Below are 15,382 nucleotides of genomic sequence, written 5' to 3'. Positions count from 1 at the left end.
TCTCTCTCTCTCTCTCTCTCTCTCTCTCTCTCTCTCTCTCTCTCTCTCTCTCTTTTTCTTGCCTTCCTTCCTTCTTTTCCTTCCCCTCCTTCTTCTGTTTGTTTGTTTGTTTGCTGTTTTGTCCTGGAACTCACTTTGTAGACCAGTCTGGCCTTGAATTTACAGAATGCTGGGATTAAAGGTGTGCACCACGACTGCCTTAGCTAATCTTGGTGGTTTTTTTGTTTTGTTTTCAAGATAAGTTTTCCCTATGTAGCCCTGAATGTCCTGGAACTTACTCTGTAGACCAGGCTGACCTTAAACTCAGAGATCTGACTGCCTCTGCAGCTCCATTGCCTGGCTTTTGTTAGCCATTTCTAACAGAGGCAGAGCAGAACCATCAAGGTTGCTGTCGGCTTCTGTTGACCTCACTTGCAGACTACTTTTATGCTACAGCTTGCTTCAGAATGAAGGGCATAGTAGGGAGTCGCAGTAGCTGGCTCAGCAGGATGGAGGCACTAGGGAATCTCAAGGTATAATTCTATTCTCTTAGTTTTCCCTGTTTCTGGGTTGTCATTTGCCATTCTTGTGTTTGCTAAATTGGCTTGTCTTTCTGTTTTTAGTTTCAAAAACTCATAGTTGCCAAGTTATTCTGTTTCATGTAGATCATGACTACAGACTTTTTTTCTGAAGTCTTTAATGAGGCATGGGTTTCCTGAGAAATTTGTTATATTTAATTTGTTATATTTTCTAAATGCAGACCCAAGGGTACTTTACATGGTTGTAAAGTTTGACCATTTGACAAAGACATCTGGTCCAGTGAAGAGTGGGTGGGGGTGGGGGCAGGAGGGTGGGGTGTGTGTGTGGAGAGGTTCCACTGAGCCTTGCCCTGCTGGTGAGTCCATATTTCCTCAGGTCTGCTTCTAACTGTAGTGGGCATCATTTGCTTTCGTGTTAAAAGGCAGCTTTCTTTGCTTATATGAAGTGTTTACTTCTAAGGCCAGTAGGTGTCCTGTCCGGACCTATCTTGCTCACCTGAGTCCTGTGGGTCCCATTCCCTTTACAGACTGCTCATCTGTGTTCTTCTTGGAAGGGTTAACCCTACATGTCATCCAGATACAAATCTACTTCTCTATTTATTTCCTTTCAGTCTGGAACCTGCACAGGGCCTGAAGGTTCCATGGTTCATTCTGGCTAGAATGCTGGGTCATCCTCTGCACACAACCAAGTTCCAGCAACTTAGTTCTTCTGATAATTAGTCTTCTTTCTGTATTAACGTCTTGCCTCAGAACATAGGAACATATTCACTATGAGAATAGGAAAGAGAATATGTTAAACCGAGACCAAGACAGGGAAAAAATACCAGGCATTCCTAGGGGAAGAGCAGGTGGTGGAATGAAGACATAGAGATATGGGCTCTCCACAACCACAAAGGATATTATAAGAACATACAGTCCTGGCAGTGACCAATGCTTCTGATACTGGTCCTATTACAGCACCCACCCCATCAGATGTCGGTCTTTCTTTCCTCTGTCCTGTCAGTTTAAGGAGCCACTAGCTTTCTTTACTTGTAAGACGGCAGAGTACATCCGTGTGTCTGGGTTCCTTCTCTCAGGATCTTTGTGAATAGGTTCTCTGTGTAAATGTCTTCAAGAATTCATCAGGCAGAGAGAGAGTCATCCTTTCCTAGGCTGTGACCACTAGTCAGTTTCCATGCTCCAGTGGATAGATCCAAACCCATGCACATAAGGACGACACTAATTGGATTCAGTGGCATATAAAAGGGGAGAGGAGAAGGAGGGAAGACGGAGTTGGAGGGAAGATGGAGTTGGAGGGGTAAATAGGGAATAAGCATCATCATATTTCACATACACACACACACACACACACACACACACAATTTTTTTGTTCTCAAGAACAAAGAAAAATATATTTTCTTAGGAAATAATTCTATTAGATAGCCAGGTATGATCATGCGTGCCTATAATCCTAGCATCTGAGAGAAGGTGGCAAGAGGATTGTTAGTTCATATATTCCTAGGCCAGCCTGGAATATATGAGACTTTGTCTCAAAAAAAAAAAATCTCATCTAAGAGTGTGAATGACTTCCAGTAATGGCCCCAACTGATAAAGTTTTGTGGCACTCTAAAACCTTGAGGACAAAAGGAGAAACCCTGTGAGTGTAGAAGTGGGGTTGGCAGCCTGGCAGAGACAGCACAGGCAGATTGACTTTAGAATTCTCAATAGCAACAGGGGGAGCTAGAAATCAATGAGCTGGGCTCTTGCAAACATCAAATACACAGTATTTTCAGCCTAGAATTTGATTCCCAGTTAGAGCGTCAGTTTTGCATGAAATAGACCAAAGGCAGCAGTGATCGAGGCTCTCTAAGATGGTGTCATTCAAACATCCATTCCCAGAGAGCCACGGGAAGAGGTGCTCCAGTGCAAAATTTTGAATATCTTAAAGGAAGTCATGACCCTGGATATGGGAGAGCCCTGTGCAAGACAGAGAGGGAAAGTTAATTTTTAATGATGGTTCTTAAACACTTTAACCTCCCTTGTGGCCCACCACCCACCAGAGATAGTAGAAAAGCAAGGATATGGGACAGTGAGGGGAGGGGGGAAGTGGATCTGTTTAGAAAGTTCTTTAGAGCAACTCCCATCTGTGTTGTCTGGAAATCGGCAGTTCAGTTCAGGTTAGCAGTAGCAGCTCGATCCAATTGCAAACACTTCATGGATATACCAGAAGTCCAGTTAGGTAGAATCCGGTGACCTATAACAGTGACACAAACTAATGGAGACAAACAGGCCTCAGCCTAGGCTTGAGTCAGGGAGGAGGGACCAACAGGAACACCAGGAGAAGTTCTCAGCTGTACGTTTTTCAGGGAAACAAAGATTAGCCAAGACTCTAGACCCACAAGTGTTGCACAGCTAGCTGTACCAGCAAGCCAAGCTCTTTCTTTGTCACTCCGTGTAGTCCTTTTTATACACCCCCAAATGTCACGTGTCCTTCAGCACACGCATCCAATCAGCCCGAGTCCACAGAGTCTCAACAAATGCAGCTCAACTATGCATAGTGGGTATAGTGATTACCCGAAGACAAGTCAGCAGGCTTCGGGAGACAGCTGCAAGGAAGGGTGACAGAATAGGAGCGTGCCAAAGGGGACCCCGAGAGCAGGAAGGACTGAAGGATTAGTGATAAACAAACTGCACAAATACTGAAACCCCTAATATTACTGAAAGCCACATTTGTAAGAAGATGGAGAAATGTTTACACTAAGACTCTGGATCAGTTAGTTTAAAGTAATTACCATTGATCTAAACAAGCCAAGAAACCAAATTAGTGTTTTCAACTTTAATATAATATTAAATATTAATTAAATATCAATATAATTTGTATTAATGTTTGAAGAGTTCATGTGTACATCTAAGGTATTTTGATCATATTAGAGTGAAGGGGCATAGGATAGGTATGCATACGCGTCTGTGAGTGTGTGTATGTGCATGCGTGGATGAATGTGATGTCTGTGAAAATCAAATGATAACATGTCTATTGATTTTATAGTACACATTATAAGAAAAATGGATAAAATTGTGGCTGGCAGAACTATGTCCAGAAGAGTGTGGTAATGTTGTGTGGGGGTGAATTTTAAGAGTGTGATAAAACAATAGGTAGCTCTGATGGTCTCAGCATGTGCTGTCGGAATGCTGTTTTTCATTCCACTTCCTCTCCCACAGCACCGTGAGGCATCGCTCTAAACTCATTCCTCTGTGTGTGAAGATGTGGAGGCTCACACTGGGGTGAGGCTACACTATCAGTAAGAGGCAGAGCGGGGACTCTGACTCAAGCAACTGTGCTCCTCGACAGTCGCTCCATACTGCATCCTGCATACTGCAGGCCTCGCTAGGTCGATGACAGGATGGGCTGGAAATCAAGTGAGTCTGAGTAACAGCAATGGCAGCCAGCAGCTGTGGGGAAACGAGGCAAGGGCTAACTATGCAAGGTGACAAGTTGATCGAAGGGAGAGGGGAGTTAAGGTGACAGAGACATAGATGTCATACACATGTTTTTCTGCTTTTGAAGTTTGTGCTTCTAACACTAAGAATTCTGTATGTTCAATTCATTATGGTCTGGCCAAGGCAGGTTACAAACCCTTGAGCTACAACAGAAAGGGGCCAAATTTCATCCGAGCCACAGAATAAATATCATTTCATGGATCTCTCTCCATCTCTATAGGGAGATAGAATTCTCAAGTAGCTGTACATTTGACTCTCTTCTGGGTAGTTTGCCTGCCAGACGCCTGGTAAATGGACAAGTGCATTCTACACAACACGACTACACATCTGTGCCCTAACTGCAATGTCCTATGTTCTTTTTTTCCTACTCAACTTCAAGCAAGTACTGTGGTGCATACCTTACGTCAAATTAAATCAAGCATTTCCTGAGTTCCTTTGCCAGCTTGCCATCACGAGAAATCATAGCCTAGCTGCTAACGCCAGAGAGACTTATTTATTTATTCTCTACCATTCCAAAGGTCAGAAGTCTAAGGTCAGAGTGTCAGCAAGTTTCATTTCCCCTAATGCCTTTCTTCTTGGCTTGTAGATGGCTGTCCTCTCACTGTGTCCACACATGGTCGTTCTGCAGCCATGCATGACTTCATCCAAACCGTCTCTTCAAGTGGATTTCAATCCACCCCCAAGACCTGATTTCAATGGAATCAACTGTTGGAAGCCTTGGATCCCAATATATTTACTGCGGGGTTAAGGAGTCAAACTCAGCCACAGCCTTGTCCAGAATCGCAGGGGTGAGAACTGAATTCAGCTTGTCCTGTTGTTGATGAGGAGTTCCAGTATCCAGGCCGTTCACATAATCAGAACGGCCAAAAGTGACTTCATGTGGGATACTCAGGGAAGTTCCCTCCCTCTTCCTTGTGTGGCCAATTTCCCAGATCTAAATAGAGGTTTCAGTCATTTCTTGGCTCTGTCGATGGCCATAAGGACCTCTGCGTCTGATATGGAAAGGGATGGGAACATGGGTGGCTGGAAGCTGACACTGTTGTTTGTTTAGACTCAGGAGCATGGAGAAGATGAATGAAACGGTGTGCTCTCAAGGCTGGATTGGAGCTAGAAGGAAAAGTTGGAGTCGGTCCCATTGGTTAGAGTAGGAAATTCCTTGGGACTATGTGTATATTTACTATAAAGCAAAATAAGAGAAAGGTTTATTTTTTGCTACATTTTGTTTTAGTATTTTTGTGCATGTATGTGTTACGGGTATGTGCATATGCACGTGTGTGTGTGTTCACATGTATGTGGGTACATGCATACATGGGGTCAGAGGTTGATGTTGAGTAGCTTCCTTGATCATGTCCCAGTCTTATATTCTGAGATATGGCCTTTCATTCACATCCAAAGCTCAGCACAGATTCAGTTAGTCGAGCTAAACATCTAGCCCCAAAGATCCCTAGTCTCTGCTTCTAGCATTCTGGGGTAATAGGCAGGCTCAGTGACCCGTTGTCTTTTAACACTTTTACATGAATTCTGGGAATCTGAACCCTGGTGCTCAGCTTGTGCAGCAGCATTTTACCCATTGAGCCATTTCCACAGATCCTTTTTGCTACATTTTGATATATATATATATATTTAATAGACACACACTTTTTTTTGGTACTTCTAGTGGGTCTCTACCAACTTGTGAAATATTCCAGTGCTTCAGTGAAAAAGTATATGATGGTTCGGTTTAGTCATCAGATTGACCCAAGCTAGAGTCACTTGGTAAGACAGTTTCAGTGGATGTGTCTGTGGGGGATTGTCATAATTCAGTTGATTGATGTGTGAGGACACAGTCCCCTGTGGGCAACACCATTCCCCAGGCAGGTCCTGAACTGTTGTATAAGAGTGGAGAACTGAAGCTGCTCATAAGCGATGAAGGAAGTGATCATGCATGTGCTTATGGCTCTCCACTCTTGACTGTAGATGTGACATGACTAGCTATCTTAAGTTTCAGCTATCTTGACTTTCTACAGACAGAAACCTGAAACTACGAGCTAAAATAATCCCACTCTTCCCTAGGTTGCTTTGTGTCAGAATATTTTTTCCCAGCAACAGAAATGAACTCAGAACAGAGTAACTATTTTCAAGGAGAACATTGTTAAAAGTGAGATTTCATTTTGGTGACCTATTCATCATTAACCAATGACACTGAGTATAGAATTACCTCTCAAAAATCCTGTTCTCAATACTTAGAGAAGAAACTGTCCCATGTTTATTACATAGAGAAAATCGTGTTTGTCTAGAAATGAGTGGCCATGTGAGCCAACATATATTCATGTATTTTTGTCTCACCCAAACAATCCCATGGGCTAATATCCTTTTGGTGTTTTGGGAGCAAGTGAGAGCACAAGTTTTATACCTAGAAAGAAGAACCCCTGTCCTCCCCACCCACAGACATACTAAGTTCATCTTTATACAAACAGCATAGTTCTTACTATAGAGAGAACATACCAATGAGCATAGCTACATCTTTCCTTTCGTTCAGAGAAGCCTGGGACAAGTCTTGGTATAATTAACAAGGGCTTTTTTTTCCATTTATAAATTGCCCCTGCTTAGGTAATAAAATGTATGTCCATCTTAACCCCCATAGATAGTGACTGAGTCAACAATAGATGAGTGATTTCCTAGCCTTATCCACCTTGAGAGTCACAAAGAAAACTATCTCTACTGTGGCGTTCTGCATTACTCTCCAGCAGAAATCTGGCGAGCAGTGCATTAAATCAGCAGCAGAGGTAAAGATTCTGCTTTCCTAATATAGAAGTAAAATGATTCCCCATCTCTGCCAGGTCTCGACAACTATTAACTTCCTCCATTTTCTTCTTTTAAAAAGTGAGTCCGGAGATCAGGACAGATAGTCTTCAACTCATTGAGGTTCTGGAGAGGGAGAAGCTGTGGAGATAGAAATGGAGGCACTCTTGTGGCTTGGCAGATTTGGGTGCAATTTTCAGATTATACAACATTCGTGTTAACCCACTGGTGAGAGCTGTAACAGTTATGGAATTAACATTGGCTCCACTTGAAAAAGAATTTCAGTTGTCAAAACCAGGATTAATATTTTAGTTATTAGCTTGTTAGGTTTGTCCTTTGGCCTTCATTTCAGAACACCTTGAGATCATGGGATGAAAAGCCAAAGATGTAAAATAAACAAATGTTTGCCCCTCCTATACTTGGTAGAACAAAGGCACGTCTATAGCAGTTCTCTGTGCCCTGGTGCTGTCAAACTTACAAACACTAGAGTTGGCATTAGCAGGAGCTGCCAGGCCCCTGTCTCTATGGATTGCAAGAGCTCCCCAAAGCTGTTGCAGGTATCTACTTAACACCTGTGAGTCCAGACAAAAGGAAGTTTGTAGGAAAGGATATATAAAGAAGCACATTCCTAAGGGAGTGGAGGAAGCTAATTAAGGGGGGAACCAGTTGCCTGCTGGGATTTCATTTCCTTAAGAGCTCCAAACAATTATAGACTGGTTTACCAGGCTTTGCGGATGTCACATTGTGGTCCTATACTCATTGCAAGTCCCCACCAAAAGTCACCCCACTGACTTTAGGAACACCTGCTGGGATGACAGGTGGACCAGGGCCTCTCATCTGCAGCCTGGAATCTGACCATGGGGAAATACAGACAGTGCAATAGGCTGACAATTCCATGATTGGCAGCCATGCACGAGATAAGGAAGGTGTATGGGAACATAGCACAAAACTGAGGGTGGTGTTTCACAATGTCAGGAAAAGAGCAGCAACGGGCAGAGTGTAGAAACACTGCACAAGAACGTCTGGATGTCATAGGGGCCATAAGCTGGCATCCAAGAGTCTCACTGGGATGGAGGGCTTGAGAAGAGATGTACGTAGGATAGCTGAGATCATCAGAGTTAAGATGTATAACACCTGCCCTGTATGCCCTTGATAGCAGCAGCCTTGGGCCAAAGTCTATGAGCTGGCATTAAAGAGAAGCACCCTAAGCAAGGATGGAGAGAGAGGCAAGGCTCGGATGAGTACAAGTAGGTAAAACAGGACCCAGACTGAGGTCTCCAGCTCAAAAGGTACTGTGACCTACCTCTGGATGTTACGCTTTCGTTAAAAAACAGATTACTTCCTGAATGAAGAGGTAAATCCAGGTGGTGTGAGTTTAGAGGCTTTAAGTTCATGAAGGAACTGCACTTACCACGTTTCCACCCAGGTGGAACTTGATTAAGGAGAGGAACATTTCCTTCTGTGGTCTGAGGTTGTTTCATGTGTTGATGACTGTCACCTCAGGAAGACCCACCTTTGTCTTTTTCTGATAATGAGCATAGTTGGGCTAATAGTTCTAAGGAAAGGGAATTGACAGCAAGGTCTCTGAGCTTTGTATAGAGACGTTAAGCCCTTTGCCACTTCCTACAACTTTATCAGTAAGTGAAGCTACTGATAATCAGATGTGAATGAGACTTCATACACTTACCTTCTCATTTTAAAGACCAGATAAGTTTTGAATAGGCCTCTTGGAGCTCAGGAGCGGTGCCTGGAGCTCCTCCAGAGGCTGGAGCCTGGGGTCTGCTTCTCCTGCTTCACTTGCTCTAATCTCTCAGAAGTTGTCTTTTGACAAAGCATTAACAAGTTGTAGCTTTTCTTGGCAAGTCCCAACCTGGGAGTTCTTTTCATAACAAGGTAAATCTCCATAAGACCCTAATGATGACCCCTGAGGTGAACAGGTTAGAAACAGACAACCCCTCCATCCATCCACTGAGATATAGGCTGCACAAGTTACATTGTCACAGTAAAATTAAAATCAAAACACAGAGGAATTAAAGGGCAGTGAAAATATCATGATTTATAAAGTAAAAAACTTGATATAAAAATAATATCAAAAGGCAGATCTATAAACAATTTGGTTTAATGACTTTACATAACTTCATTTTTAAATTCTAGAATCAAGCAAGACTTTGTTTAGTAAAATAGAATCATCATTCCAATGAGCTCAGTAGAAAAAAGAAAGTTCTTTGTAGATGAGAAAGGACTGGAAGAAAACAGAAAATAGAAGTAGCAATTATTAGGCAAGCAAGGGAACAGGTACAAAACAGAAGTGGGCTGGTTATTTCAAAGTTACTTCCCCTAAACATAGGGGACAGTGAGACCTACTGGAACAATCCCTGGCCAGTCCTCCTCAGATTACATCGTTTGTTGTAAGGATTAAGTGCAGAGGAAACTTCCTTATCTCACCAATTGAAACCAATCTGATAGGGCGTTATGCTGTTACCTCAAATACTGATTTCTCTGGTCAGTAGCTAGCTTAGTTTTCAGCTTGCTGCCACAGATCCAGTGTGGGGATTGGTCTAAAGCAATGGCCTTTCAGTTCTTCTTCAGCTGTACTGCAAAGGTAGAGGCATGGCATTATCTTCTGGTCTAGTTTCATCTCATTTTTCAAAGAAAGAGAAAATCATATCCTAAAACTCACACAGAACCATAGAAGACCCCAATGGCCACACCAATCCTGAACAAAGAGAGCGATGCTGGAATGATTTCCATTTCAGATCTTAAGCTGTGTTACAGAGATATAATAATAAAAACAATATGGTACTGCAGCAGAAACGGACCAAAGGAACAAAATCAAAGACTCAAACATAAGAACATGTAACTTCAGCCATTTAATATCTGACAAAGATGCCAAGAACATAAACTGGTGGGGAAAAAAAAGCACCTTCAATAAATGGTGCTGGAGACAGTCAAGATGGTAAGGCTGTTCCTGGGAGCTGGTCAGACAGAAAGAACTCCATCAGGGCAGACCCCATTTCTACTGCCCATTCCCAGGAATCCCACCATGCTGTTTCTTCTTTCTCTCTGTGAGAAAGAAGACCTTGCCTCACCTAGATAACTCCCTTTTGCTTCTGATCCTCTACTCTGACTCCTCATGGGTTCTCTTTCCCGGCCTCTTTATTTTGTTGTGTTCAGAATTTTAAATATGACACAGTTTTTGGATTCTCAGCTGCGGCTTCTGAAAATGCAGAGAACTTTGGCCTCTATTCCAGACTTAACAAAGGCAGCTGACTAAAGGCGAGGCTGCAGGAATCTACGTCTTAAGTCAACAGTTCAGTGACTGATTTGCACAGTCATATTTGATAACCAATACAGAAAAATTAGAGTATTGTATCTTCCAGGAAACCTAAATATTTTATGAAAATGATGACTTTATACCAGAGGCTGTTAATTAAAAGAAAACCATCTTGTATAGCAGTGACCCTGGCCCAGATTTTATATTAAAATCTTGGAGGTGTGGTTTAAATTAAAACCTCTGCCTGAGTCACACACAAAGCCAGCCAAATCAGTTTCCTGAGGGCAGACATTTAAAGCAACGACAGAACATTTCTTTAAAATGGCTGTTTCTGGAGGATTCCCATCTACACTTATAAACTACAGTTCTGCAGAATGGGGGTGGGGCACAGAACACAAGAGCAGGCCTCTGGAACACAACACACAGGAATCACCGGATCTTACTAAAATCCAGGTGAATGAACCTGTGAGTTGAATGGTGCACAGGATTTGGTTTTTGTGTTTCTGTTTTTTTTTTTTGTTTGTTTGGTTTTTGTCTTTGTTTTGCTTTGATTTTAGCCAGGGTCTCACCATGTAACCCAGGCTGATCTTGAATTTGAATTCCTCCTGAGAGTACAGGCATGGGCCACTGTGCTCTGTGGGAATTTTTATTTGTAAACAAGCAGCCAGGTCCCTAGATTGCACTCCAAGAAGTATCAAGGCATGAGATTCCTCATTCCCAAATTTTGCTACCTGCCAGAAAGAACAGAGGGGCTTTCCAGTAGCTTAAGCTATACTCGAAGACCAGTTAAATAAGGATCTCTTTGAGTGGAATTAGACATCTGTAGGATTTTTGTTTTTAACCTTTCCAGGTAAATGTAACACACAGCATGGGCTGTGAACTAGTGCAGAAGAGAATCAATGAATTAACAATAAATCTTAAAAACCACTGGGAGTTTCAAACAGATTGAACCTCTAGGAGCAGAGCAGATTGAGCCCTTAACTAATGATGACAAACTGATGTCATCGCCAAATTTTAAAAAAATTGTTTTGCTTGACTAATAGGGAATTATATTTCCTCTTAAGCCACCATACCTATCTAACAACAACACACACACACACACACACACACACACACATACACACATGGCCTATGCTGATTTTAAGATGAGAAGCCTAGAGAACTGAATGCATGAATTCTGTTTAAAACAAACAACTTGGTGCCCATGGAGACAAGCTAGCAATATTGTCCAAGAAAGCTTTCTGGAATGGTCCTCTCTGCTTACAACTGTTCTAAGTTATCAGCTCTGGGAGCATCCAAACAGGCTGGATGCACATGAGGGTGACAGCATACCAGGGCTGTTAGACAGGGGTTTCGGGATCCCACTTCTTGCTTGACTCCTCAGGGACATCTATCTTACCTCCTCTCCCCATGATCTAACAGAGGGTAGTGCTTTTCAATAGGAAGGCCTAAAAATAAACTCATACCGGCACTGTGTCATCTGGCCTCCACATTTTCCCAGGGTGTGGAGGGTGTTGCTGAACATTTAGTCAGATTTACTTTGCTGTGACAACATGTTTGAGAGTATCAACTCCAAGTGTCTTAGTTAGGGTTTTCATTGCTGTGAAGAGATGCCATGACCAAGGCAAATCTTATAAAGGAAAACATTTAATTGGGGGCTGGCTTACAGTTTCAGAGATTTAGTCCATTATCATCATGGTGAGAAGCATGGCAGCATCCAGGCAGACATGGTGTTAGAGGAGTTGACAGTTCTACATCACAAATCACAGGCAGAAGAGGGGGATGGGATTCCATACTGGGCGGAGCTTGAGCATAGAAGATCTCAAAGCCTGCCCCCACAGTGACATATTTCCTCCAACAAGGCTACACCCATGCCAGCAAAGCCATAATTCCTAGTAGTGCCATTCCCCATGGCCGAGCATTCAAACACATGAGTCTATGGGGGTAAACCTATTCAAAACAACACATAAAGGAGAGACATTTTATTTTGGGTCTTAGTTTTAAAGGTTTCAGCCCACAGTCAGCTGACTTTGTTGATGAGGCAAAGTGTCATGGCAGAAGCATGCTGCAGGAGGCAGCTCACCTTGTGAGGTCCAGGAAGTCCAGAGAAGGGGCTAGAACAAGAACGTCACATCACTAATTGGACCCCACTTCCTACATTTCCATCACTCCCAATAGACTACCAAATTATAAAATTGCAGCTTGTATAACTGTTGACTTTCCCAAAGTCTTACATCTGAGTCTTGCTGCATTGAGAACCGAGGCCTCCACACATAAGCCTTTAGGGACATGTTAGACCCCAAGTATTTTACCTTAGCTCTTTAACTGAACCTATTGTTTTTCTTGTAATGTTATTCCAGAGCTTGCAGTAATCAGATAGTTCTTACCTGGTGAGTTTGTTTGTTTGTTTGTTTGGTTGGTTGGTTGGTTGGTTGGTTTTGGTGTGTGTGTGTGTCCTATAGGATATAGCACTCATATTTCCTCACTTCCTTGTCTTTCTGAGTCTTCTGGGTTCTGTCTTGAGGTAGGTCTTGGGCCTATGGACATGATCTCTTCTTTGCAGAAACAAGCTGATGAAGACCATCTGCTCTCAGGAGAGTCCTCTGGGAGAAGATGAACATAAGGCCACACATGAACTCCTCACTGAAGACATAATGGTGTCATTCTGGAAACCTATAAGCAGAGGAAGCACGTATCAATTCAAATAGTTAGACTTGGATAACCTCGGAGAATCTTGCTGTTTCTTCTAAGACAGCTGGGAGCAAGGATGCTTGGCCATGAGGCCTGTGGTTAGATGTCCGTTTCTACTTTCAGTCTGGTTATTCCCAGCCATGCTGAGCCACAGTCTTTCCGACATGCATGAGAAGAACCCTAACTGCAGAGCCTCTCCTGGCTCCTGGCTTCACCATCCTCCTTTTCTCCACTCCTAGTTCTCCTAAGACTTTTCTTGGTTTCTTATTTTCTTGAACTCGGAATCCTCTCTACACTTTAGAGAAGTGAGAGGGAAGCTCTGGAGATATTCTGCACTTGAACATGAGTTAGCATGCTTGGAACATGTGTCCGTCAGCTTTCCATCACTGTGACACAGTAGCTGAGGTAATCAACTCATTAGGACAAAGGATTTAGCTTGTTTCAGATAGTTCAGCCAATGTTAGTCCAGATGGCTTTGGGCCTGTGGCACCATGATACACCAAGACAAGGACTCATGCAAAAGGATGCTCACATTGTCATGGGAAGAAAGCAAAGTCAAGATACAGGAAATGGCTAGAATCTCAATATAGTCTTTAAGAACATGCCTTCAACTAAGAAGTGTTCTTCCATAAGTCCCTTCCTCCCTCCCTTCCTCCCTTCCTCCTTCCCTCCTTCCCTTCTGAAGGATTCACCAGCTGCTGACAACACCACAGGCTGGGCCTGTGTTTAACACATAGGCTTTCTGGGGCCACTACACATCTAAACCATAGCACTGACTCCTGAAGATGCAGGGACAGGTAACACTGAGGGCAGAGGCCTTAACTGAAATGAATCCATTTTCTACTTCTGTAACAGAATAATAATTTATGAAGAATTATTTCTGACAGTTCTAGCAGCTAGAAAGGCCTACCCCTTTAATCTCAGCACACTGGAGGCAGATACAGGTGAATTTCTGGGTTCAAGCCCAACTGGAGAGCTAGTTCTAGGCTAGCCAGAACTATATAGTGATATTCTATGTCAAAAATAAATAAATAAATAAATAAATAAATAGCTATGAAGCACAAGAATTCAGGTGTCAGGATCTAGTGGGGGATTCCCTTTCTGGCTAAGTCATAGCAGTGGAAACACACAGGCAAATTACACAGGCACAGGTTTTATGGAAGTCTCGATGAGAATGGACTTCATAGGCTCATATGTTTGAATGCTTGGTTCCAGGTTAGTGGAACTGTTTGGGAAGAATTAGAAGGTGTGGCCTTGCTGGGGGAGGTGTGTCACTAGAGATGAGCTTCAAAGTTTCAAAAGCCCACACCATTGCCAGTTAGCTTTCTTTTCCTCTTCCTCTGCCTCTACTTTCAATAAAGGTGTAAGCTCACAGCTACCTCACCAATGTCATGCTGATCCCTACTGCTGTGCTCCCCACCATGGTGACCCTGGACTCTAACCCTCTTGAGTTTTGAACCCTAAAGTAAACTCTTTTTTAAAAAAATAAGTTTCCTTGGTCATAGTATTTAATAACAGCAATTGAAAAAGTAAGCCAGATATACACATATAGAGGTGGGTGGGAAGAAGAGAAAGGAAAGGAGCTGAGAGCTCACTTTTCAACAAAAATCAATCTTATGATAACTAATTAAATAAGATAAAAATAACATTAAAATTAATTCATTCTATTAGCTATTAAGTAAATAATAACCAAGTTACAAATTGTAGCGCCTGAGAGGTTAGGTATATAGGAAAGGATTCGGGGAAGTATATGGATCTCCCTGGGAGGGGGCAGTAGAATAGATTTAATGGCTGGAATGGAGGCGAGGGGATGGGAATGAGGGACCAGGCTGAGGAAGAAAATGCCTGGAGAAGCAGCTAGAATTGGGAAGAGTTTGAGGGGTGGTATAGAAACCTAGTGCAGTGAGAATTTCCTAAAATATATAAAGACAATCCTAATGAAGTCTCAGAATAATGGGGGAGACAGAACCCCAGCTGCCCATCTCTTATTACCAAACGAAGCTTCCAGTAATAGTACTGTGTTATATCCAATTGAGTTGTCAGCCAAAGGGGTTTCATGGAAATCCCCAAACAACCCAAGCTGTCACCAAGACAATAGATTGCTCTTCATAACCTGACAGCAAGGCCCCATTCCTAAAGACAATACTCAAAAAACTCATTGAACATGGAACAGTCAAGCTGGTGCCTACATAGAACCCACACTCCTGTCTTTTAGTGTCTTTGGTACAGGAAGGTAATCTGAATGCTACCTAAAGAGAAACATAAACACCAAGCCAGCCACAAACCCTTTGAGCTACAATGCTGTCCTGCCTGCAAAATGTGCTAGGGCGATAGTGGCACAAAGCTTATGAGAGTAGCCAACCACTGTCAGGGTTGACGCAAGGCCCACTCCATGGGATGGAACCCATCCCTGACACTGCATGGGTAACCAAGAAGCAGAGATTAGATATCCTAGAGACCTAGGGTGAAACCAAATACTGCTTGCCTTAACAAGTGGTGATAAAATGACTCCCAGTGATATTCTGCTATACTAAAATTCAGTGCCTTATTCCAGGATCATCAGAGAAGCAACAGAGACCCATGGTCAGACATTGGAGAGAGAGAGAGAGAGAGAGAGAGAGAGAGAGAGAGAGAGAGAGAG

At 42.8% G+C, this 15,382-nt stretch overlaps 1 protein-coding gene across 2 annotated transcripts in view; it reads left to right on the top strand.

Annotated features, from left to right (window-relative positions):
* The first annotated feature begins 4,616 nt into the window (after positions 1-4,616).
* Lpar1 (lysophosphatidic acid receptor 1) overlaps positions 4,617-15,382 on the top strand; it is a 161,986-nt gene continuing 151,220 nt past the window's right edge. For both annotated transcript variants that reach the window (XM_028779930.1, XM_028779922.1), the window contains exon 1: positions 4,617-4,783. The gene's annotated coding sequence lies outside the window, so the exon portion shown is untranslated. The remainder of the gene's footprint in view (positions 4,784-15,382) is intronic.

This window comes from Grammomys surdaster, unplaced genomic scaffold (assembly GCF_004785775.1).
Source record: "Grammomys surdaster isolate TR1022 unplaced genomic scaffold, NIH_TR_1.0 363, whole genome shotgun sequence".
NCBI lineage: Eukaryota > Metazoa > Chordata > Mammalia > Rodentia > Muridae > Grammomys > Grammomys surdaster.
Note: the sequence above shows the minus strand (reverse complement) of the source record. Positions and strands in the feature narration are given on the sequence as shown.